We start from the raw sequence: 27566 nt of genomic DNA, 5'->3' as shown, positions 1-27566 counted from the left end.
AATTTCCATGGATTTCTTTTACAATATGCTTAAAAATATAAAATATTTTAAAATCAAGGGACCCCTGGGTGGCTCAGTCAGTTAGGCAGCTGCCTTTGGCTCAGGTTGTGATCTCAGGGTCCTGGGCTCGAGTCCCACATCGGGCTCCTTGCTCAGCATGAAGCCTGCTTCTCCCTCTGCCTGCCCCTCCCCCTGCTTTTGCTCTCTCTCTCTGACAAATAAATAAATAAATAAAATCTTTTAAAAAAAGAATATTTTGGGGCGCCTGGGTGGCTCAGTCGTTAAGTGTCTGCCTTCGTCTCAGGTCAGGATCCCAGGGTCCTGGGATCGAGCCCTGCATCGGGCTCCCTGCTTGGTGGGCAGCCTGCTTCTCCCTCTCCCACTCCCCCTGCTTGCGTTCCCTCTCTCGCTGTGTCTCTCTCTGTTAAATATATAAATAAAATCTTAAAAAAAAAAAAAGAATATTTTAAAATCAATTTTCAGCCACAATAATGACCTAAATTTTCCCTAAGTATTTTTTATTTAAATCTATATATTTCACAAAGATTATTTTCCAACAGAAACAAATTTTGATTAAAGGTGGAAAGTCATCAGATTCACAGGACAGACATGGTAATCTAAATGAAAAGAGTTAAGTTCACTAAATAAGCAACATAATGAAGATTAGATAAAATTCGGATTTATGTGCCTAGTAAATATTCTCTTCCTTAGACAAAATATCTTATTTTCTTAATTAATGGGACCCAAAATTATATCCACATTACACAGAAAATGATGAGATTTTCTGAAAGTTGGAAAATGCAAAATAAGAAACAAAATTATTTTCTGAGCTTAGTTATTTATAACACTACTGGAATGAACTCAAGAAGTTAGATACAGGTCACTCGATTTGTATCTGAAGTCAAAATGCCTCATTCAATTGCCAAATGGTTATTTTACAAGCCTGCTAGGAAACTGTCAACACTGTGTAATATGGGACAAATAAAATAAAGGAAATAGAATGGACAATGTTCAGTTAATAGCACAGTAAGTTCAAGTTTCTCATGTAAATTTTTAAAGGGTTTTATTTAGATTTGCTATACAAATTCAGTATTTAATATATAACCTAAAGTTTCAAATTTTAGATTCCTTTTTAAAAATTTTTATTTATATAAAATGTAGTATGTTCCCCAAGCTTCATATAGATGTTCCAAATCTACTACAATTTACTCCCAGTATGGCATAGAAGTATTACTATTTTCTATATAGCATATGGACAAAAGTTCACGAATCATTGGACAAGTGTTTCTCAATGGTAGGAATGTAGCTTATTATTTAATCCATGCCTAAACCATTTATAACTCCTGAAACATACTAGTCAATAAATATTTGATAAGTAAGTGTAATGAATAAATGAATGAAAAAACACACCCTTTTATTTCTATGAAAAAGGTATTTCCAATGACCATCGGCTTTGGATAGGTAGGGTTCTTTATTTCTTTTTTAACTTTTTATTATGAAAATTTTCAACCATATAGTAAAGTAGAAAAAAAAGTAAAATAAAAACCTATATGTTCAATATCTAGATTCAACATTTGATAACAATTTGTGCAATATTTTTCTTATGTGTATGTATATTTAATTAACTACTTAAAGCAAATTACATGAAATTTTTTTTTTTTAAGATTTTACTTATTTATTTGACAGAGAGAGACACAGCGAGAGAGGGAACACAAGCAGGGGGAGTGGGAGAGGGAGAAGCAGGCTTCCCGCCGAGCAGGGAGCCCGACGTGGGGCTCGATCCCAGGACCCTGGGATCATGACCTGAGCCGAAGGCAGACGCTTAACGACTGAGCCACCCAGGCGCCCAAATTACATGAAATTTTGACACTATCTCTCCTGCCCCACCAAACACCAAATATTTCTGGGTAAGTCACAGATAGATGAAGTGAACATCAGAATCAGAACTAAAGAGTTTTGTTTTCTTCACTTTTACCATATGTCATCATCTCTCCCTCTGTTTGATTATTTGATTTTCCTCAGTACAAACGTCTGTACTTTTGTTTTATTCTAATTTTATATGTTTCAAACGCAGGGAAATATGACAAGCTTAGCCTGAGCTTTAGAATTTTATGTACATATCCCACAAAAATAAGGGCTCTGTCTTATATAATGACAATATCATTTTCAAATTTGACAAAATAGTAATTCCTAGAACTATTTAATATATAATCCATATTGAAATATGCCAGTTATCCCAAATATGAATTTTATGGATAACTATTCAAATCAAGATCCAATCAATGGCCTCAAACTACATTTTATTAAGTTCCCAAAGTCTTTTGTTTTAATTTCAGCTTTAAAAAGACAGAATTGACATATAAAATTGTAAGATATTTAAAGTGTGTATCATGGTGATTTTTTTTATTTTATTTTTATTTTTTTTATTGTTAATCCCCATACATCATTAGTTTTAGATGTAGTGTTCCATGATTCATTGTTTGTGCATAACACCCAGTGCTCCATGCAGAACGTGCCCTCCTCAATACCCATCACCAGGCTAACCCATCCTCCCAACCCCCTCCCCTCTAGAACCCCCAGTTTGTTTTTCAGAGTCCATCGTCTCTCATGGTTCTTCTCCCCCTCCGATTTCCCCCCCTTCATTCTTCCCCTCCTGCTACATTCTTCTTCTTCTTTTTTTCTTTCTTAACATATATTGCATTATTTGTTTCAGAGGTACAGATCTGAGATTCAACAGTCTTGCACAATTCACAGCGCTTACCAGAGCACATACCTCCCCAGTGTCTATCACCCAGTCACCCCTCATGGTGATTTTATATATGTATACATTGTGAAAGAATTCCTCCCACTGAGTTAATTAACATCTATTACCTCACATATTTATCTTTTTTGTGTGTGAAAACATTTAAGATTTAAATATAAAATACTTAGGGAAAATGTAGGTCATTATAGTGGCAGAAAATTGATTTTAAAATATTCTTTATTCTATATTTTTAAACATACTGTAAAAGAAATCCATGAAAACCTGAACACTTAAATGAGATAAGCAAAACAGTGTTAGAACATTAATTTTTGTCAAATTAACAAATTCTAAAAAATTCACAAAATAAAAATAGTGTTTTCATTCATCTACTCTCTTGGAAAATTTCAATTATACAGTAGAGTGTTATCAACTATAGTCATTGTGTTTTACATTAGAACATCAGAACTTAATCATTTTATAATTGAAAGTTTGTACCCTTTCACCAACCTCTCTCTATTTTCCCCACTACCTAGCCCCTGGAAAATACCTTTCTACTCTCTCTTCTGGTAAGTATGATTTTTCTTCCTCTTAGATTCCACATATAAGTGATACCATACAGTATTTGGCTTTCTCTGTTTAACTTATTTTGCTAAGCATAATGCCCTCAAGGTCCGTTCATGTTGTTGCAGATGTCAGGAATTCCTCCTTTCTCATGATTGAATAATATTCCATTGTATATATATTATTTGGTATTTTTGTAGTTTGTATTAAGATTTTTGTATTATATATATATAACACTAATATAATATAATATAATTATATATGTAATATATACGTGTGTTATATATATATATATGTGTGTGTATATATATACATACACACCCCGTATGTTCTTTATCCATTTATCCATTGACCAACACTTAGGTTGTTTCCATATTTTAGCTACTATGAATAATGCTACAATAAACATGGGTGCAAATATCTCTTTGATATCTTGTTTTTATTTCTTTTTCATATATACCCCAAAGTGGGATTACTGAATTATATGCTAGTTCTATATTTAATTTTTTGAGGAATATTCATATTGTTTCTCATAGTTTCATTAATTTCCATTCCCACTAAGAATGCACAAGGGTTACGTTTTCTCCACATTCTCGCCAAAACCTCTCATCTTTTTGATGATAGCCATTCCAAGAGGTGTGAGGTGCTACCTCATTGTGGTTTTGATTTGCATTTCCCTTATGATTAGTGATGTTGAGCATCTTTTCATGTACCTATTGGCCTTTTCTATGTCTTCTTTGGAAAAGTGTCTATTCAGCTCCCCTGCTCATTTTTTAATTGGATTGATTGATTTTTGTTGCTGTTGCTGCTGTTGTGGTTTTGTTTTGCTTGCTATTGAGTTGTAGGAGTTATTTATATATTTTAGATATTAACCCCTCACGAGATAAATGATTTGCAAGTATTTTCTCCCTTTCTCTCTTAGGTTGCCTTTTTATTTGGATTGATGTTCTCCTTTGCTGTACAGAAGCCCTTTAGCTTGATACGGTCCCACATATTCATTTTTACTTTTTTTGCCTTTTGTTTTTGGTGCCAAATCAAAAGATAAATAAATAAATCATTGCCAAGACTAATGCCAAAGAGCTTACCCCCTATGTTTCTTCTAGGAGTTTTATGACTTCAGGTCATATGTTCAAGTTTTTAATCAATTGTGAGTTGGTATTTATGGATGGTGTAAAAAAGAGGTCCAGTTTCATTGTTTTACATGTGACTGCCCAGTATTTGTAACACCATTTATTAAAGAGATGGTCTTTCCCCATTGTACATTCATGGACTCCTTGTAATAAATTAATTGGTCATATGTGTTAGGTTTATTTGTGAGCTCTCTATTCTGTTCCATTGATTTCAGTGTCTCTGTTATATCAATACCATACTGGGTTTAATTAGTATAGCTTTGTATTATAGCTTGAAATCAGAAAGTGTGATACCTCCAGCCATGTTCTTCTTTCTCAGGATTGCTTTGGCTATTTGAGGTTTCCTGTAGCTCCAAATAAATTTTAGGATTTTTTTTTTCTGTGAAAAGAGTAGGCATTCTTGTCTTTTCCCAATATTAGAGAAAAACTTACTACTTTTTGCCATTAAGTATGACGTTAGCTGTGGGCTTGTCATATGTGGCCTTTCATTATGTTGAGTTACATTTCCTCTATACCCACTTTGTTGAGACTTTTTATCATACATGAATGTCAAATTTTGTTAAATGCATACTCTGAATATATTGAGATGATCATATAATTTTTATTCTCATTTTGTTAACATGATGTATCACAGTGATTAATTTGTTGATGTTGAACCATCCTTCCATCCCTGGAATAAATCCCACTTGATTATGGTATATGGTCCTTTTAATGTATTGTTGAATTAGTTTGCTAATATTTTGTTGAATATTTTTTCATCCATGTTCATCAGAGATATTAGTCCATAACTTTCTTTTCTTGTAGTGTCCTTGTCTGGTTTGGTAGCAGGATAATGCTGGCCTTGTAAAATGAGTTTGAAGGGGTTCCTTCCTCTTCTATTTCTTGGAAAGTATTAATTCTTCTTCCAACGTTTGTATAATTTACAAGTGAACTCATCTGGTCCTGTACTCTTTTTTGTTGTGAGGTTTTTCATTACTGATTCAATCTCCTTACTAGTAATTGGTCTGCTCAAATTTTCTATTTCTTCATTGTTTGGTCTTAGAAGGCTGTATGTTTCTAGTAATTTATCCATTTCTTCTTGGTTGTCCAATTTGTTGTCATACAATTATTTATAGTAGTCTCTTATAATCCTTTGTGTTTGTGTGGTATCAGTTATGTCTTCTTTTTAACATTTCTTATAAGGCCACTCTAGTGGTGATAAACTCCTTCAGCTTTTGCTTGTCTGCAAAACCCTTCATCTCTTCTTCAGTTCTGAACAACAACTTTGCTAGGTAGAATATTCTTGATTGGCAGGTTTTTTTTCTTTTAGCACTTTGAATATAATATGCCACAATTTTCTGGCTTACCAAGTTTCTGCTGAAAAATTAGCTGATAGTTATATGGGTTCATACCCTTTAAGTAATAAGTTGTTTTCCTCTTGCTGCTTTTAATTGTCTTTCCTTTAACTTTTGATAATTTAATTATAATGTGTCACAATGTGGGTCCTTTGGATTTATTTAATTGGAACTCTTTGGGCTTCTTGGATCTGGGTATCTGTTTCTTTCTTCAAGTTAAGAAATTTTTCAACCATTATTTCTTTGCATAAGTTTTCTGCCCCTTTCTCTCTCTCTCCTCCTTCTGCAAATCCTATCATGTGCATATGGGTCTGCTTGGTGGTATAAGTCCCTACTGTCCCTAAGTTATTGTCACTCTTCTTCATTTATTTATTTTTCTTGTTATTGCTCTGATTGGTTGGAATTCCACTACCTGCTAATCTTTCTTCTGCTTGATCCAGTCTTTCACTACGGTCACTACGGTCTGCTTCTGAATTTTTATCTTATTCTTTCGTTTAGAACATATTCCTCTGTTTCTTTATTTTCCTTGACACTCTGTTGGTTTCTGTGTATTAGGTAAAACAGTCACCTCTCCCACTTTTGACAGAGTGGTTCCCTGTAGAAAATAAATATTATCTTCAACCCAGCCTGAGCTCTTGGTTGTGTTTCAAACCTTTGTGATTATCCAAGATGCCTTCCTTGTTTTCAGTGGTTTCCAGTAGTTGAGGGTGTGCCAAGACCTGTCAGTGTCTCAGAAGAGAGACTCAGTTGGCACCTAGATGCAGATTGATTAATAGCTAAACCCTCAGGCAGCAGCTTTTAAAATATGCAAATAGGTGGCGGACCAAAATGGCAGAGGAGTAGGAGACCTGGATTTTGTCTGGTCTCAGGAATTCAGCTGGATAGGGATTAAACCATTCTGAACACCTACAGACTCAACAGGAGATCGAAGAAAAGAATAGCAACAACTCTGAACAGAAAAGCAACCAATTTCTGGAAGGTAGGACGTGCGGAGAAGTGAATCCAAGGCGATATTCGGGAGGATAGATGGCGGGGGAGGGGGCCTCCGTCCACCGCTTCTGGCAAGCGACAGAGCCGTGGAACACAAAATCGGAACTTTTAGAGGTTGGCTCCACTGAGGGACGTTGCTCCAGTGGCTAAGCAGGGGGTGGAACCCTTGTGGGACAGTGTGGTCTCAGGACCCTTGGGGTCACAGAAAGACCGGGAGTGCCTGAGTGCGGCAGAGCTCCCAGGTATCGGAGCGGGGAAGCTGGCTGCAGAGACGGAGGCGAGGAGCAGGCTCTCAGCTTGGGGTTGCCATAAACCGTGATCCGCGGAGCAGTCAGGCCACTGCTCCTCCAGCAGGGACCCAACAAGTGGCAGATCTGGAGAGACTCCCCTTCCTCCCCTGGGAGGAGCAGCACGGGAGCACACTGCAGGGCTCTGCTGGGTTTGGAGACTCCACACGGGGTCTGGTGCCAGAGAGAGAAACACTCGGTCACAGGCCGGGTGAGCACGGAGTGCGGCCGGAGACCAGGGAGACAGGAGTGACTAACTGCTTTTCTCTAGGGGCGCACTCAGGAGTGGGGCCCCGAGTTCTCAGCTTCTCCAGAGTGGAGATTGGGAGGCTGCCATTTTCACTCTCGTCCTCCAAAGCTGTATGGAAAGCTTGCAGGGAACAAAAGCTCCTGAGAGCAAACCCGAGCAGATTACTTAGCCCGGACCGGCAAGGGCGGGGCAATTCCGCCTCCAGCAAAGACATTTGGGAACCATGGCAACAGGTCCCTCCCCCAGAAGATCATCAAGAACAGCCAGCCAAGACCAAGTTTACGGATCAATGAGAACGGCAGAACTCCTGCGCTACGGGAATACAGCACATAGAATCCATGGCTTTTTTACCATGATTCTTTAGTCTTTCAAAGTTAATTTTTGTTTTTTAACTTTTTTTTTGAATTTTTCTTTTTCCCTTTTACAACCAACATCTTATCAATCCCTTTTTTAAAAAACATTTTTATTTTTCATTTTTAGAGTCATATTCTATCCCTTCATAGCAGTTACCCTTATTTTTGGCATACATATATAAGTTGTTCTCTCTTTAAAATTTTGAGATAGTTTCTTCTAACAGATCAAAATATACCCTAAATCTCTAGTGTATGGTTTTGTTCTACTCTCCTGCCTGATCACATTCTCTCCCGTTTTTTTTCTTTTTCTTTTTTAAATCCTCTTCTTCCTTTTTTCAAACACCTTCTTATCAATTCCTTTTATAAAATTTTTTATAATTTTCATCTTTACAGTCATATTCCATCCCTTCATCATATCAACCCTTATTTTTGTACATATATAAGTTTTTCTTTCTTTAAAATTTTGGGAGGCACTTTCTTCTAACGGACCAAAATACACCCAAAATCTAGTGTGTGGCACTGATCTATGCACCAACCTGATCATATTTGATCATATTCTGTTTTTTTTTGTTTTGTTCTGTTTTTGTTTGTTTTTATCTTTTTCTTTTTCCTTTTTTTTCTTTTTCTATTTTCTTTCTTTCCCTTTCTTTTCCCCCTGCTTCAGGTCTTTTCTGATTTGTTTAGAGTATATTTTCTGGGGACGTTGTTACCATGTTAGCATTTTGTTCTCTCATTAATCTATTCTCCTCTGGACAAAATGACAAGATGGAAAAAATCACCTCAACAAAAAGAACAAGAGGTAGTACCGACTGCCAGGGACCTACTTAATACAGACATTAGTACGATGTCGGATCTAGAGTTCAGAATCATCAATTTAAAGATACTAGCTGGGTTTGAAAAAAGCATGGAAGTTATTAGAGAAACCCTTTCTGGAGAAATAAAAGAACTAAAATCTAACCAAGTCGAAATCAAAAAGGCTATTAATGAGATGCAATCAAAAATGGGGGCGCTAACTGCCAGGATAAATGAGGCAGAAGAGAGAATCAGTGATATAGAAGACCAAATGATGGAAAATAAAGAAGCTGAGAAAAAGAGAGATAAACAACTACTGGATCACGAGGGCGGAATTCGAGAGATAAGCGATACCATAAGATGAAACAACATTAGAATAATTGGGATCCCAGAAGAAGAAGAAAGAGAGAGGCAGAAGGTATATTGGAGCAAATTATAGCAGTGAACTTCCCTAATTTAGAGAAGGAAACAGGCATCAAAATCCAGGAGGCACAGAGAACCCCTCTCAAAATCAATAAAAATAGGTCAACACCCTGACATCTAATAGTAAAACTTACGAGTCTCAGAGACAAAGAGAAAATCCTGAAAGCACTTCAGGAGAAGAGATATGTAACCTACAATGGTAGAAACATTAGATTGGCAACAGATCTATCCACAGAGACCTGGCAGGCCAGAAAGGACTGGCATGATCTATTCAGAGCACTAAATGAGAAAAATATGCAGCCAAGAATACTATATCCAGCTAGGCTGTCATTGAAAATAGAAGGAGAGATAAAAAGCTTCCAGGACAAACAAAAACTAAAGGAATTTGCAAACACGAAACCAGGCCTACAAGAAATATTGAAAGGGGTCCTCTAAACAGAGAGCCTAAAAGCAACATAGACCAGAAGGGAACACAGACAATATACAGTAAAGGTCACTTTACAGGCAATACAATGACACTAAATTCATATCTTTCAATAGTTACCCTGAATGTAAATGGGCTATATGCCCCAATCAAAAGATACAGGCTACCAGATTGGATTAAAAAACAAGACCCATCGATATGCTGTCTGCAAGAGACTCATTTTAGATCCAAAGACACCCCAGATTGAAAGTGAGGGTGTGGAAAACCATTTACCATGCTAATGGACACCAAAAGAAAGCTGGGGTGGCAATCCTTCTATCAGACAAATTAGATTTTAAACCAAACACTGTAATAAGAGATGAGGAAGGACACTATATCGTACTTAAAGGGTCCATCCAACAAGAAGATCTAACAATTGTAAATATCTATGCCCCTAACATGGGAGCAGCCAATTATATAAGCCAATTAATAACAAAAGCAAAGAAACACATTGACAACAATACAATAATAGTGGGGGACTTTAACACCCCCCTCACTGAAATGGACAGATCATCTAAGCAAAAGATCAACAAGGAAATAAAGACTTTAAATGACACACTGGACCAAATGGACTTCACAGACATATTCAGAACATTCCATCCCAAAGCAAAGGAATATATATTCTTCTCTAGTGTCCATGGAACATTCTCCAGAATCGATCACATCCTAGGTCACAATCAGGTCTCAACCGGTACCTAAAGATTGGGATCATGCCCTGCCTACTTTCAGACCACAATGCTTTGAAACTCGAACTCAATCACAAGAGGAAAGTTGGAAAGAACTCAAATACATGGAGGCTAAAGAGCATCCTACTAAAGAATGAATGGGTCAACCAGGAAATTAAAGAAGAATTAAAAAAATTCATGGAAACCAATGAAAATGAAAACACAACTGTTCGAAGTCTTTGGGATGCAGCAAAGGCAGTCCTAAGAGGAAAGTACATAGCAATACAAGCCTTTCTCAAGAAACAAGAACGGTCTCAAATACACAACCTAACCCTCCACCTAAAGGAGCTGGAGAAAGAACAGCAAATAAAGCCTAAACCCAGCAGGAGAAGAGACATAATAAAGATCAGAGCAGAAATCAATGAAATAGAAACCAAAAGAACAGGAGAACAGATCAACGAAACTAGGAGCTGGTTCTTTGAAAGAATTAATAAGACTGATAAACCCCTGGACAGACTTATCAAAAAGAAAAGAGAAATGACCCAAATCAACAAAATCATAAAGAGGAGAGATCACAACCAACACCAAAGAAATAAAAGAATTATAAGAACATATTATGAGCAACTATAAGGCAGCAAATTAGATAATCTGGAAGAAATGGATGCATTCCTAGAGATGTATTAACTACCAAAACTGAACCAGGAAGAAATAGAAATCCTGCACAAACCTACAACCACTAAGTAAATTGAAGCAGTCATCAAAAATCTCCCAACAAACAAGAGCCCAGGGCCAGATGGCTTCCCAGGGGAATTCTACCAAACATTTCAAGAAGAACTAATACCTATTCTTCTGAAACTGTTCCAAAAAATAGAAATGGAAGGAAAATTTCCAAACTCGTTTTCTGAGGCCACCATTACCTTGATCCCCAAACCCCCCATCAAAAGGGGACAAAGACCCCATCAAAAAGGAGAATTACAGACCAATATCCTGGATAAACATGGATGCAAAAATTCTCACCAAACTACTATCCAATAGGATCCAAGAGTACATTAAAAGGCTTATTCACCACGACCAAGTGGTATTTATCCCTGGGCTGCAAGGTTGGTTCAACATCTGCAAATCAATCAACGTGATACAATACATTAACAAAAGAAAGAACAAGAATCATATGATCCTCTCAATAGATGCAGAAAAAGCATATGACAAAGTACAGCATCCTTTCTTGATCAAAACTCTTCCGAGTATAGGGATAGAGGGTACATACCTCAATATCATAAAAGCCATCTATGAAAAACCTACAGCGAATATCATTCTCAATGGGAAAAACTGAGAGCTTTCCCCCTAAGGTCAGGAACGCGGCAGGGATGTCCACTATCACCACTGCTATTCAACATAGTATTAGAAGTCCTAGCCACAGCAATCAGACAACAAAAAGAAATCAAAGGCATCCAAATCAGCAAAGAAGAAGTCAAACTCTCACTCTTTGCAGATGATATGATACTTTATGTGGAAAACCCAAAAGACTCCACCCCAAAACTGCTAGAACTCATACAGGAACTCAGTCAAGTGGCAGGATATAAAATCAATGCACAGAAGTCAGTGGCATTCCTATCCACCAACAACAAGACAGAAGAAAGAGAAATGAAGGAGTCGATCCCATTTACAATTGCACCCAAAACCATAAGATACCTAGGCATAAATCTAACCAAAGAGGCAAAGGGTCTGTACTCAGAAAACTATAAAATACTCATGAAAGAAACTGAGGAAGACACAAAGAAATGGAAAAACGTTCCATGCTCATAGATTGGAAGAACAAATATTGTGAAGATGTCAATGCTACCTAGAGCAATCTACACATTCAATGCAATCCCCATCAAAATACCATCCACTTTTTTCAAAGAAATGGAACCAATAATCCTAAAATTTGTATGGAACCAGAAAAGACCCCGAATAGCCAGAGGAATGTTGAAAAAGAAAAGCAAAGCTGTCGGCATCACAATTATGGACTTCCAGCTCTATTACAAAGCTGTCATCATCAAGACAGTATGGTACTGGCACAAAAACAGACACATAGATCAATGGAACAGAATAGAGAGCCCAGAAATGGACCCTCAACCCTATGGTCAACTAATCTTTGACAAAGCAGGAAAGAATGTCCAATGGAAAAAAGACAGTCTCTTCAATAAATGGTGTTGGCAAAATTGGACAGCCACATGCAGAAGAATGAAAATGGACCATTTCCTTACACCACACACAAAAATAGACTCCAAATGGTTGAAAGACCTCAATGTGAGACAGGAGTCCATCAAAATCCTAAAGGAGAACACAGGCAGCAACCTCTTTGACCTCAGCCACAGTAACTTCTTCCTAGAAACATCACCAAAGGGAAGGGAAGCAAGGGCAAAAATGAACTCTTGGGACTTCATCAGGATAAAAAACTTTTGCACAGCAAAAGAAACAGTCAACAAAACCGAAAGACAACCGACAGAATGGGAGAAGATATTTGCAAATGACATATCAGATAAAGGGCTAGTATCTAAAATCTATAAAGAACTTATCAAACTCAACACCCAAAGAACAAAGAATCCAATCAAGAAATGGGTAGAAGACATGAACAGACATTTTTCCAAAGAAGACATCCAAATGGCCAACAGACACATGAAAAAGTGCTCAACATCGCTCGGCATCAGGGAAATCCAAATCAAAACCTCTGAGATACCACCTCACACCAGTCAGAATGGCTAAAATTAACAAGTCAGGAAACGACAGATGTTGGCGGGGATGCGGAGAAAGGGGAACCCTCCTACACTGTTGGTGGGAATGCAAGCTGGTGCAGCCACTCTGGAAACAGTATGGACGTTCCTCAAAAAGTTGAAAATAGAGCTACCCTACGATCCAGCAATTTCACTACTGGGTATTTACCCCAAAGATACAAATGTAGGGATCCGAAGGGGTACGTGCACCCCGATGTTTATAGCAGCAATGTCCACAATAGCCAAACTATGGAAAGAGCCACGATGTCCATTGAGAGATGAATGGATAAAGCAGAGGTGGTATATATATATACAATGGAATATTATGCAGCCATCAAAAGGAATGAGATCTTGCCATTTGCAATGACATGGACAGAACTGGAGGGTGTTATGCTGAGCGAAATAAGTCAATCAGAGAAAGACATGTATCATACGACCTCACTGATATGAGGAATTCTTAATCTCAGGAAACAAACTGAGGGTTGCTGGAGTGGGGGGTGGCATGGGAGGGATGGGGTGGCTGGGTGATAGACACTGGGGAGGGTATAGGCTATGGTGAGTGCTGTGAATTGTGCAAGACTGTTGAATCACAGATCTGTACCTCTGAAACAAATAATGCAATATATGTTAAGAAAAAAAAAAAAGAAGAAGAAGATGAAGAAGATAGCCTGAGGGGAAGAATGAAGGGGGGGAATCGGAGGGGGAGACGAACCATGAGAGATAATGGACTCTGAAAAACAAACTGAAGGTTCTAGAGGGGAGGGACTTGGGGGGATGGGTTAGCCTGGTGATGGGTATTAAAGAGGGCACATTCTGCATGGAGCACTGGGTGTTATGCACAAACAATGAATCGTGGAATACTACATCAAAAACTAATGATGTAATGTATGGTGATTAACATAACAATAAAAAATTTAATAAAATATGCAAATAGATCTCTTTTAGGGAAAGACTGGGAGCTATGTGCTTCTGTCTGCTCCCTCTGTGCTGAACCCTGGGGGGATAACCACAGCAAGGTTGTGAGAACCTTAAGAAATATTTCTTTGTTATAGTTTTGTGGGTCTCAAGGGTGCAAGCCTCATTGGCTTTCTTTTTTCTGTGTGTCTTCCCAATTTCTTTTTTTTATTTTATTTAATTTTTTTTCAGAGAGAATTTTTCCATGTGTAGTGTAGGTTTAGTATGTCCAGGGGAGGAGGTGTATTCAGGAGCCTTCTATGCTACCATATTGGAGTGGAGCTAAAAACCCCAAAGAGGTGACATCTTAAGGGTATTTGACCTATTAAAAACAATAACATTTATAGCATATTTATTTCAGAAAATCCTGTTGTTTTCTAGAGTCAATTACTAATATTTGTGGTTATTCTGTCACTTTTAAAGATGTTGATTATTATTTCAAGTCACATTAAGCTTTCATTTCCTATTTTTTCCACTAAATAAGGGAATAAACCTAAAATCTTAACAATATTTTCTCAAACATAATTCAAAGAACATTGAAATATGTATTTTGAATGCAAATAATTTTACTGTGTCACTACTGAGCCATCAGATTTGAAAAGTACTGGCCTACAACACACACGATGTCATATAAGAGTACTATCTTTAGACAAACTATCATATAACAAAGCATAATAAACTCAGGTCCTTCAAGTAGATGAATTGAATCCAATATAAAAAAGAAAAACAAGATTATGATTTGCCAAATAAATAATGCACTTGATTTTACAGCCCCAAATATACAAAGCATAGTTTAAACCACTAAACCTACGGTATGGATTTACCTGATGCTTTTAACACAACAAAGTTTTTTATGATTTGCTAGTAAATGATATTTGACCTATGGGACCTTATTCTCTACCTACAAAGTAAAGAAGTTTTGAAGGTAAGTCAAAAATGGAAGTTTCAATAACTATAAATGAAGTGCCTGCAATGAAAAGAGGAACCAGTAAGTAATAAGAGGTTAAGTCAAAAGAAAAAGTTACCAAGTGAGTTTATGCTGTGAACTTTGCAAGTTAGATTTACAATGAGATGGATAAGAGTAGATAAACCAGAACGCATCTTTTGTCCTGTCTAAAATCCATGACTGGTTTAAGAACCATATAGAAGTCAACATAAAGTATGAAGAATTTTTTGTGTTTTCTTTTTTCTTTTTAATACTACAGATACTTAAGTCAGGAAAGTTTTTTGAAGGAATTAACCGAGTTAACTCCTGATCAAGGACTCTTTTTGAATAAAATTATGCGAGAGACCCAAAATGTCAACCATCTAGCAGCTTTCAAGATAAAGCATTCTTAGTGATTTGGCACAACTCACCAAACACAGAAGACTTGAACCTGTAAGGAAAACAAGAAAAGGGCATTGATGACCTGTATAAGAAAGTGCATGTATTCATATTCAAATGACACGGTAGATTAAACAGATGTCACTGAATCATGGATTTTGTAGAATGTCAATCTATTTTGGTGGAAATGAGGTCAGAGTTTCAGAACAGATTCCGAGTTTTATGAGTATAATCATGCTTCAGGTTTCTGAGCCTGCCTGCATCTGGGATAAACCTTTAGGATATTTCTGCATTATCATTATATACCTCATCAGTATGATCTAGTTTCAAATTAAGTGCATAAATCAAAAGCAAAATATTTTCTTAAGCAAAACAAAACAAAAGTCTCACTTGAATTTGGGAAATGGCATTAGGAACTGCAATGTGATCTGACTGAACATGCCCATTAGTATTTTAAAATAAATTCAATCTCTTTTGTATTATCTTGAGAATGATTCTGTTCATTCACTGCTACCACAGCACCTATTACAGTCCCAGATACTAGTAAGCTCTCATGAAATGGCTTTGGAGTGAAAGAGTGAATAAATAAATTAATTAATATTAAATATCTATTTTCCCTAACTAGATAAAAATTATTCAATGACCAACTTTCTTAACTGTGTGTTGATTTAATTATTTTATCCATATTCTGAATAGCTTAAAAGCTATATTTCACTGTTATAAGCAAAATATGCATCTGGCAGATATAATGTAAGTGTATGACCAAATAAAAAAACATGGAATTCCTTATAGAATTATTTACTTAAAAAGTAGTCAATAACACAAATTGGCTGTATGTAATGAAAATGACACAGATATTTTTAATTTTAAGCTTTGTTTTTGGTTTGGTGATTTAAATTACTGATTAGTATCTACTTTATTCTCTGCTTCTATGAGAAGGAATCCATAGAAAAGATCATATATAGGAAGCCAAAAACAGATTAAATGAAATAATTATAATAATAAATGTAATATTTTCATTTTTTCTATTTTGATTCATTATGTATCTTTTTTTAACCTTGGATTTCTGAAATAAAGTATCTCTCTTTAGTGTGTATATATATACACATACATATGTGTATATATGCTTGTGTATGTGTATATTTAGTTGTAGGTATAAGTATGTATGTATGTATCAGACATGTATGTATACATATGTATACATCCCTATATATGTGTATCACCATTTTCCAAAGTATATTACACAAAAATGACTTCTATCTAAGACCTCAGAGTGGGTCCTTTCAAACCAGGATGACAATACCTAAGCGGATGAAAAGGGAATGTTCTTACTAAATGCTCAAAAATTTAAATAAAATTTAGCAGTTCCACACCCATAATAAAATTCTGATCAGTATATTGGCTTAGGCTGGGAACAAGTCTGTATAACTTGCCATTAATACATTATGTTAGAGTGCTACAACATTCCAAAAATTTTAAATGATTCTAATTTATCACCACTGCAGCTGTTCCACCTGGACCTTATAATGGGATTAGAATCTGACTTGGAATTTGTTGGGTTTTTTTTTGTTTTTTGTTTTGGTAGGAGTCAACTGTAAGTAAAATCATAGCAACCCCTGACTGTTGAGATATATTTTAATGGGGTAAGCCTGAGATATTTAATAAAGAAAGAGCATGGAACAGTTGTGGGGGTAGGCCAGAACCAAAGAATTCTTAGCAGGAATAAACTGCCTCGGCCATGTGCAAATAAACTCACCAGCAACAGGCTTCTGTTTAAACCTAGAAATTATTCTGTGTGAGATTTTTTTTTTAGAGAATACAATTTTTGCACAGAATAATAACAATGCGGAAAAATATGAATTAATTCATTTTTGCCACATACAGCTGTCTGTAAAGAATGAAAAAAAGAAAGGGTAAAGGCTCAAAACAATGAAAGCTTGGTAAACTAAGATACAATAAGAATTAGTTTATATTAAACTAATCTGCCTCTAAATCTTTCCTGTAAGTCATTTGTCAGCACCCCTTCCCCTCCTCAGAATATGCACTTTAAAATGAAAAACAAGGGGCACCTGGACGGCTCAGTTGGTCAAGCATCTGCCTTCTGCTCAGGTCATGATCCCAGGGTCCTGGGATGGAGCCCCAGGGCAGGCTCCCTGCTCAGCGGGGAGCCTGTTCTCCCTCTCCCTCTGCCTGAGGCTGCCCCTGCTTGTGTGTGTGCACAGGCTCTCTCTCCCTCTCTCTGTCAAATGAATAAATAAAATCTTTAAAAATTAATAATAAAATGAAAACTAAGAGGTATTTACTGTGTTGGGGGCATACAGTTACAAAAATTTTCTGAAAGAGAATACACTTTCTAAAGAGAGTAACATACACTTACTTGAGTGTTTAAGGGATTCCCCATTACTCAAAATAAGGTGCCAGAAGAAGTATAACCAAGAGGATATGAGGGCAGACTTTGTATTCCACCAATGGGAGTTCTAGATGAACCAACTTAACAGTTTGGACAAGTTATCTAACTTCTCAGTGCTCAGTGACCTTATCTGCTAAATGAGGATACTAATAATCCTACTGCAGAGTCTTGTAGGGATTAAATGAGATAATTACCATCATGAGCTGAGTATAGTGCCTGGCATATAATAAGTAACAGTAAGTGCTGTTTTTACTATTACAGAAAGCAGAAGAGAAGTGATGGGTTTTCTTATTGAATACCTTATAACCACTTCTCTAACTAGCTGGGCACCATAGGCAAATCTATTATCTTCTCTTTTTCTTAAGTTTTTGCCTTTGTAAAATGGAAGAATTTTATACAAACTAGAGTTATTGAGATAATCAAATGAGACGATGTATCTAAAATTAAATTATAAAATTTCAAAGGATCTACTACAAATGCCATTATTATCTCACATTCAATGTCCACTGCCCTGAAATTTAAGTTACCTGGGATTAAATTTAAGGAATAGAAAACTGAAAAATAGGAAGTGACTCTTTAAAGACGAATATGAGAAAAAACTCCAGGTAAATGCTAAATTATAGATGTCTTATTTCTCAAAAGATCTTTTCTTTAATTCCACCTAAATAACAATTTTTTAAATGAAATTCATTTGGAATTCACAGACATATTCCCTATATATCCTGACTCATGCTTTTCTTGAGGTTACAGAAAATATGTTGAATTCTATATAACTAAAAAGCTGGTGTTTTCTTTCTCAGATCAATTTATGCAGCTTTCCTGTTTTCTAAGGTAATGAGGAGAAGAGCATGAATTATTTCACATCTGCAGGTAATATTAAGTTGCTGAATTTTTATTTTCAATCTCCTTCCCACCAAGCCCCTTATCAGACTTGCACACAAGTAAAAAATGAGCTTAAATTTAGGTTTGTTCTCTTTCATTCTCTTTTTATATGAGGATGTTAAGAGGCCATGTAAGAATCAGGTAAGAGGGGCGCCTGGTGGCTCAGTCGTTAAGCGTCTGCCTTCGGCTCGGGTCATGATCCCAGGGTCCTGGGATCGAGCCCCGCATCGGGCTCCCTGCTCCGCGGGAAGCCTGCTTCTCCCTCTCCCACTCCCCCTGCTTGTGTTCCCTCTCTCGCTGTCTTTCTCTCTGTCAAATAAATAAAATCTTTAAAAAAAAAAAAAGAATCAAGTAAGAGAGTAAAATACTAGTACTCAAATATTTCTGAAACCGAGCAATTAGCCCCTGAATAACTTAGAATGTGCCATCTTTCTTTCTTTTATTTTATTGCAGGTTATTTTTCATTTACATTACAAAAGGTTTAGAAATTATAAAGACCTAGTCTCAGTATAAAGAAGAGGGTATACTTAGATAACACATATTGTTTTCTCAAGTGTTCAAGTTAAAGCTATTGATGCTTAAATCAGCCATATTTCCGCATTATGGATATTTATATAGCTCAGTGCGGTGTTCCTTATAAGAAAAGGAATTAAAACTTCAAAAGAAGCTTGATCTGGGAGCTTGTAATTCAAGCTTCTTGGACAAAAAGTTTGCACTCTGTGCCCATTTTTTATTTTAAATGAAAATACATATTTTCCCAACATGCCATTTCAGTTCCACAAAAAGAAGCAGTCGGGATACTTTATGGTGAAATATTTAAAAAGAACCTTGAACATTAGCCAAAAAAATGCCTTTAAGCTCTCTTAAAACAACTCAGATCTAGGACTTTATTTGCTCATTAGGCTTGTAAGGGGCTCAGGCAGACTTTTATAAAGAAAGAAAAATTCCTTTCTAGGTTATGACTCTAATAGCTTTGTGAATTATTTTAAAACAAAAGCTAGAGCAAGAGGGATTCGTGGTTTTGAAAATAGCCCTGGAAAGACAGGTAGCATTCTTTGAAAGAGAGAATTCAGTAAGAATATAGAAAGAGAACTTAAATGTGACATAAATAAAACATACCGAATAGAAAAAAATGCTTTTTTCAGACAGTGAATTAAAAGTAAATCCCCCAGGGGTGTCTGGGTGGCTCAGTTAAGCATCTGCCTTTGGCTCAGGTCATGATCCCAGGGTCCTGGGATCGAGCCCCGAATCGGGCTCCCCGCTCAACGGAAGCCTGCTTCTCCCTCTCCCACTCCCCCTGCTTGTGTTCCCTCTCTTGCTGTGTCTCTCTCTGTCAAATAAATAAATAAAATATTTTTTAAAAAATAAAAATAAAAAAAGTAAATCCCCCAGAGACTCTTTGTATGACCAGAACTACACAAGAGCTGCATATAGATCTGGTGGACCAGAAGTAGGACAGGGCCAGTTAGTTCTTGGTGGCAATAGTTAGCACTGGGCATTCCTTGAAGTCAGCATGCTGTTACAGGTAATGATTACAAAGGGATTCCATGGTTGCTCTGAGATGAAGAAGAGGACTCTATGAACTGAGTGCAGTACCAGGGCTTTGCTCACTCTTGATTCAGTGCCTCAACTCTATACATACTCAAGTTCTTTCTATGTTAAGGCTAGCTTAGATGTTACTTCTCACATGGAAAATTTGCTGTTTTCCCTACAGAGTATTAGCTCCTGCCTATAAAGTATTCCTTCAATTTGCTTGTATCTCTATATAGCGTACTTCATTAAACTGTCAAGGCCTTTATGGCCTGGGCCTATGTTTTCATGTTTTCATCATTTTCACATCACAGAAAGCCTAATATATCAATGTGCATAGAATAGATACATAATAAGTTTTAGTCTGATTACATTAAGGAAACTCAACCCAAATATAGATAGAATAGAATGTCACATAATGAAGTATTTAAATAAAGTCCCTTAAGGATGAGGACTTCTGTGCCTTATTCAATTCTGTATCTCCAGTTCTTAAAGTTATATCTGGCCTATAGGAAGAAATCTGTAAGGGGTTTGTTTTGTTTTGTTTTCTGAGCGAATGCCATTAAATGTGTGAATAAGATTTTCCTAACTTTTCCTGTGTGCAGTCAGAACTTGGTCCTATAAGGAGATACTGTAGGAATGGAGTATGGTGTTTGTTCTCAAGAAGCTTAATAGTCTAAGAGTTGATACACATGACAAACAGCAGAAATAATATGGTGAAGGAGGATAACAAATACTGGGAATCAAATGCTAAGGTATTTGCCATGAAAAGAAAGAGGGTCAGGTAGAGATAATAATGCATGATTTTCTGAAGGGAGTCCCAACATGTCCTAGCCCCACACTCTAGAGCTTAAAGAAAATGAAAGAGAATTAAAGGAAAGAAAAAGAATGAGATCAAGAAGAGAAAAGAATATGAATATGATCAAACCTACATATTCAGAACCTAGAGTACCATCACTATGTAGATGGTTTGAGTAAATTAGGAAATATAAAGAACATGTGTGATTGGGTAATTGTTTATATTGTTGAAGAGACAGTAGGATTGAAGTTTGTTATTGGATAGTTGAAAGCCTGTAGAGAAGCTGAAAGCAATATTTAAGAATTATTATTTCAGGGATTTTATCTAAACTCTACAATACTTTCTAAAACAATCAAAATGGCCCCTTTGCATGAAAGTCTACTAAATTTGTGACCAGTGGTAAAAGTTAATGGAAAAGTATGGCAAACCCAATGGGAGCATTAAGGGCTCAGATACTTTAAAAAACGAAGGATTGGGTCATCTCTCCAGACAAAGAATACTGACAACTTGAGTTTTTTTGAAGGCAAATAGATCATGAAGTCAGTGAAGGAAGTATAAATATCACCTATAACCTTTTGCCAGTTGCAGAAATGAAGACTGTCGTATCTACCCAGTATCTTTTTGACGAAGCAGTTTCTTGATTTATAATAATAATTATAAGCTGAAGTTACCCAAAAGCATCAAATCAACATAAAGAAACAGATTTTTAGATGGAAAAAACTTTCCAGGGGCTAAGTAGAATTTTACAAAACCTTACAATGTGAATAAAAAAAATAGAAGGTCTTAAAGCCTCCACAGGAAGAGAGAGAACACAGAAAGGTCACCTTTAAAGGGACAAGAATCAGACTGGCATTGTGAGAAGCACTCCAAGAATCCAAAAAACACTACCACCACCACCAACAAAACAGTCTTCAAGTTACTCAAGGTAAATGATCATGAGTATAGAATTCTATTCCTGGGCAAAGTATCAATAAATTTCTGAGGACCATAGGAAGACATTTTAAGACAATCGAGGGCTCCATAAATTTACCTCCCACACATTATTTCTTAGGAAATCACTTACAAATGTATTCAGGAAAATTAAGCTAAAATGTGAAAAGAAAAATATTTGGGGTATAAGAATAGGAGAGAGCACTTAGGCAAGAAGTTAGTGAGCCATAAGATTTTAAGGAAGAAGAATTGAGTAAATTTTAGGGGAAAAAAAAGAGAAAATAATCAAGGCTCTAGATAACTTTAGAGGCACACTGAAAAAGTATAATGTCTTATACCAACCAACAGGAAGAAAGCAATGAAAAACCCTGGAAGAAAAGGATTTAAAATCCTATGTAAGAAACTAAAATATGGAATTAAAGACGAAAAGAGAATTCCCTTGCACTAAACATTAGGCAGAATCTCAACTGGCAGAGGGGTGGTGACATTCGACAGAGAAGGTGTTGTGTTCCTAGCATACTACCTGACTGCGGTGAACAGAATTTATCTAGACATACTATTATGTCTAGGAAATGAATATCTAGTCACAATAATGTAAACACTATTTTTATTTTCAGCATGTAACTTCCAGAGTCAGCACAGAGCCAAGAGATGGGAAACTTAAGTGTAGTTTCAGAACAGAATGAAAGTTTTAACTTCTTTAAAAATGTGGAAAAAATTATAGGTGCCTGAAAATGGGAAGTGAAATGTAGAGAGGTGTAATGGGCTGAATGGTGGCCTCCAAAATGATATGTCTACATCATAATTCCTGGAAGCTCTGAACATTATCTTATATAGAAAAAGATGTGATTAAATTAAGGATTTTGAGAGGGGAAGCATATCCTAGATTATCTGAACAGGTCTGAAAGTGCCACCACACATATCCTTATACAACGGAGACAAAGAAAGTTAAGAGACAGAAGAGAAGAGGCAATGTGACAATGTAGGCAAAGATAGGACTGATGCACCACAGCTAAGGGACACTTACAGCCGCCAGAAGGCAAGAAATGGATTCTCCAGTGGAGCTCTCAGAGGGAGTTCATCCATGTTGATACTTTGATTCAGAGTTCTGGCCTCCAAAACTGTGAAAGGGAACACTTTTCTGTTGTTTTAAGGCACCAAGTTTGTGTTAGTTTGTTACAACAAGAGAAAATAAAGGTAGGTGGAGAAACTTGTACTTTGACATATATCAGACCTAAATGTCACATGTTTAATCAAGAAAATAAGATAACACACAGACACACACATACATACACACATGTACACAACCAAACAACATTGAAAGTGAGAATGGGCGGCTCCTGGGTGGCTCAGTCAGTTAAGCGTCTGCCTTCACCTCAGGTCATGATCTCAGAGTTCCAGGACTGAGCCCCGCATTGGGCTCCCTGCTCAGTGGGGAGTCTGCTTCTCCCTCTGCCCCTCACCCTGCTCATGCTCTCTCTCTCAAATAAATAAATAAAATCTTTAAAAAAAAAAAGAAATCATTATGTAAAATCATTTGTATGTACTATGTAAAATCAAATGTATTACAATCACTATGTAAAATATTTTAAATAAGATAATGCTAAGTATAAAGTTTATATAAATAAGTTTGAAAATTGGGAGGGAATGGATAACTTTAAAAAGAAACTATATATTCCCCAAGAATAACTAACAAGCCCACAGCTAACATCATACTCAGCAGTGAAAAGCTAAAAGTTTTTCCTCTGAGATCAGGAACAAGACAAGGTTGCCCACTCTCACCACTTTTATTCAACATATTATAAGAAGTCCTAGCCAGAGCAATTAGACAAGAAAAATATATAAAACGCATCCAAATTGAAAAGAAGTAAAACTGTCACTATTTGCAGATGACAAGATATTATATATGAAAATCCTAAAGACTCCATCATAAAACTATTAGAATAAACAAACAGCAAAGTTACAGGATAAAAATCAATACACAAAAATCTGTTGCATTTCTATATTCTAATAATGAATTATTAGAAAAAAAATTAAGAAAACAATCTCATTTACAATTGCATCAAAAAATACATAGGAATAAATTTAACTAAGTTGGTAAAAGACCTGTATATTGAAAACTACAAGACATTAATGAAAGAAGGTGAAGACACAGATAGATGGAAAGATATTTCCTGCTCATGGATTGGAACAATTAACATTGTTAAAATGTCCATATTACCAACCAAAGCAATATACAATTCAGTGCCATCTCTGTCAAAATCCCAATGGCATTTTTCACAGAAATAGAACAAATAATCCTAAAATTTTTATGGAACCATGAAAGACCCGAATGGCCAAAGCCATCTTGACAAAGAAAAACAAAGCTAGAGGCATCATGCTTACTGATTTCAAACTGTATTACAAAACTATAGTAATTAAAACAATATGGTACTGGCATAAAAAGAGAAATACAGATCAATGAAACAGAACAGAGAGCCCAGAAATAAACCTACGAATATGTGGTCAATTAATTTACGACAAAGGAGCCAAGAATATACAAAGGGGAAAGACAGTCTTTTTAATAAATGCTGCTGGGAAAATTACACAGTCACATGCAAAAGAATGAAACTGGACCCTTACCCTACACCATCCACAAAAATAAACTCATTATGGATTAATGACTTAAATGTAAGGCCTGAAACCATAAAATTCCTAGAAGAAAACACAGGTGGTAAGTTTCTTGACATGGATCTTGACAAGGACATTTTGAATCTGATGGCAAAAGCAAATGCGAAAGAAGCAAAAATAAACAAATAGGATTACATCAATAAAAGCTTCTACACAATAAAGGAAACTATCAACAAAATGACAAAGCAATATACTGAATGAGAGAAGATATTTGGAAATCATATACCTGGTAAGATTTATATATCCAAAATATATAAAGAGCACATGCAACTCAATAACAAAACAATACATTAAAAAATAAATTATGGTTAAAATGTGCACTATTGTGAAAAGGAGCAAAGTAGGTTTGGGGTTTTTTGTTGTTGTTTGTTTGTTTTGCTTTGTTTTTTAAGAGATTAAAATGTTTCTGGATAAGGAAAAAAATAGAGGCTCTGAATAGATATTTTTCTAAAGAAAAAATACAGATATCCAACAGGTACAATGAAAAGATGCTCTACATCATTAGTCATAAAGGAAATGCAAATCAAAACCGCAATGAGATTATCACCTCACTTTTGTTAGAATGACTATTAACAAAAAGACTAGAACAAGTGCAGGGATGCCCGGGTGGCTCAGTCGGTTAAGCATCTGCCTTCGGCTCAGGTCATGATCCCAGGGTCCTGGGATCAAGTCCCACATTGGGCTCCTTGCTCAGCGGGAAGCCTGCTTCTCCCTCTGCTTGCCACTCCCCCTGCTTGTGCACTCTGTCTCTCTCTCTCTGACAAATAAATAAATAAAATCTTAAAAAAAAAAATAACAAGTGCAGGCAAGAGTGTGGAAAAGGTAACCCTTGTGTACTGCTGGTGGAAATGTAAATTGGTACAGCCACTACAGAAAGCAGTATAGAGTTTCCTCAAAAAATTAAAAATTAAAATATCCTCCAGCAATTCCACTTCTGGGTATATGTCCAAAGAAAATGAAAACACTAACTTGAAAAGATATATGCAACCCCACGTTCATTGCAGCATATTTACAATAGCCAAGAGATGGACACAACCTAAGTGTCCTTCAGTGGATGAATGGATAAATAAACTGTGGTATAAATACATATACAGTGGAATATTATTCAGCCATAAAAAAGAATAAAATCTTGCCATTTGCGATAACATGAATGGACTTTGGAGAAATTATGCTGAGTAAAATAAGTCAGATGGAAAAAGACAAATACATATGATCTCTCACCTATGGAATCTAAATAAATAAACAAATTTTAAAAGCCAAGCTCAAAGATACAGTGAACTGATTGGTGATTGCCAGAGGTGGGGATAGGGGGAGTGGGAAAAATGGATAAGCTGCTTTGTTTTGTTTAAATAAATTGCAGTTTAGAAAAGGCAAAAAAATTAATATACTTAAGTATATAGGTTTATATGGCCTAACATACAGTCTTTAAGGTACTTAAAAAAGCAAGTCACAGAAAATCCATATGATATAATTTCATTTATGATTAAATACCAAATTAGAAAATGTGTATATGTGTGCAAATGTAAATTAATATATGTAAAATACATATTTAAATTAATAGAAAAGATATTCTGTAAACACATACCCCAAACTATCAAGTTTGTGGTGTGGTATGCAATGACACAGGGTGGCACAGTCAGGGTGAAATACTGGGTGATTTCCAAGACTTTTCCCAAATTTAATACTCCTTAAATATGAAAATGCATTTCTCTTAAGATTTTATTTATTTATTTATTTATTTATTTATTGAGAGAGAGAGAGAGAGGGAGAACAAGCTGGGGGGAGGGAGAGGGACAAGCAGACTCCATGCTGAGTGTGGAGCCCGACACGGGGCTCAATTTCACGACCCTGAGATCATGACCTGAACTGAAATCAAGAATCAGATGCGCTTAACCCACGAGCTACCAGGCACCCTGCATTTCTTTATTTGTGAAAAAAAATATGTAAAGATAACAGCTAAAACTCAATCAAGAAATATAAATTAAGAAGACAGAGATAAACTTTGTAGCAACTTTGACCTTCGTCTGATACTGCTGAAAGGACCCCTTTTACAAGTTCACCCCCAATGACATCAGCTACCATTTGTTGAGCACTAATCCAAGCAGAAATATGTATAATATTAGTTAATTCCCACAAAATACTATATAAATGGATAATAACCCTCACTTTACAGATGAGAAAGCTGAGTTTTAGAAAAGTTAAGTAAATTATCTAGAATCATACTTACACCTTGTAAGTGGAAGAAAAAGTATTAAAACCCAGACTGGCTGCAAACCCCTCTCCTTTTTCACTGTGCTGTGTTGCAAAACATAATAATCACCTTGTGGGGGAGGGCACGTATATGAAGCAGACTTCACTTCAGAAAATCTGAAGCTTTTCATTAGCTTCAAAAATGTAGACACGACCAATAGGTACTGATACTGCAGACACATGAGCACTAAGAAAATGTATAGAGTTAAGGAAAGAAACAAAAATAGGTTAAGAATTTATATTTTGCTAAAAATCATGATGTATACTCCACATTCAAGAGGTGAAATTCAAAAATTATTTTTTGTCTGACCATTTACTTAAAATCTTGGGGGTACTTTTATAGTTTTATTAATAATAATACAAGAAAATTTCATGTCTGATACATTACATATTCAAAAACATTATTTACTGTTATTCATATTGTCATTGACTAAAAAGCAGCAAATATAGAGAAAATATACTGCAAATGAGTTTTTTTAAGAACCTGGAAATATATATTCTGTCAAAAGTCCAGAAACAGTAAAAAGTAAAACCAGATCAGTAAACAGTATTTAGTAAGAGTTTATTGTGCATATAAGAACAAGCTAGGAACTTTCAAACCCAAAACTGACACAAAGCTCAGAGGCATATGCTACTGGATGGCTTATGAAGTGAAAATGAGGAAGCTGTTTAGCCTTTACAATAATTGGTTATTACAACGAGGTTTTCAGACGGCAGGGGATTGCTTACTAGTGATTATCTTATACCATTTAGGAAAATGACTTAAGTTTCATTTATGATTATCAGAGGCATTTGCAAGAACTAATCTAAGTTAAATTTTGCATATGTTCATGAAATAAGCTAGATTTAGTTTTGCGTATGTGGCTTAAATGGTCTTGTCTGCTCAGGGAATTCTCAAGTCTGGCTCCATTTTGTATTTAATTTTAACAATTCTATTAGTTACCATGAGTATCAGTATTTTTTTTTTTATTTTACTTGTTAACTCTCCATAGTCAATCAGCCTATCCTTCACAAAATTCTTGGAAATTAGCACAATTAATAGATAATCTATTTTTCTTTTTTTTTTTAATTTT

Source organism: Phoca vitulina, unplaced genomic scaffold (assembly GCF_004348235.1).
Source record: "Phoca vitulina isolate PV1807 unplaced genomic scaffold, GSC_HSeal_1.0 scaffold26, whole genome shotgun sequence".
NCBI lineage: Eukaryota > Metazoa > Chordata > Mammalia > Carnivora > Phocidae > Phoca > Phoca vitulina.
The sequence above is the reverse complement of the archived record's forward strand: the minus strand, read 5'-3'. Positions refer to the sequence as shown.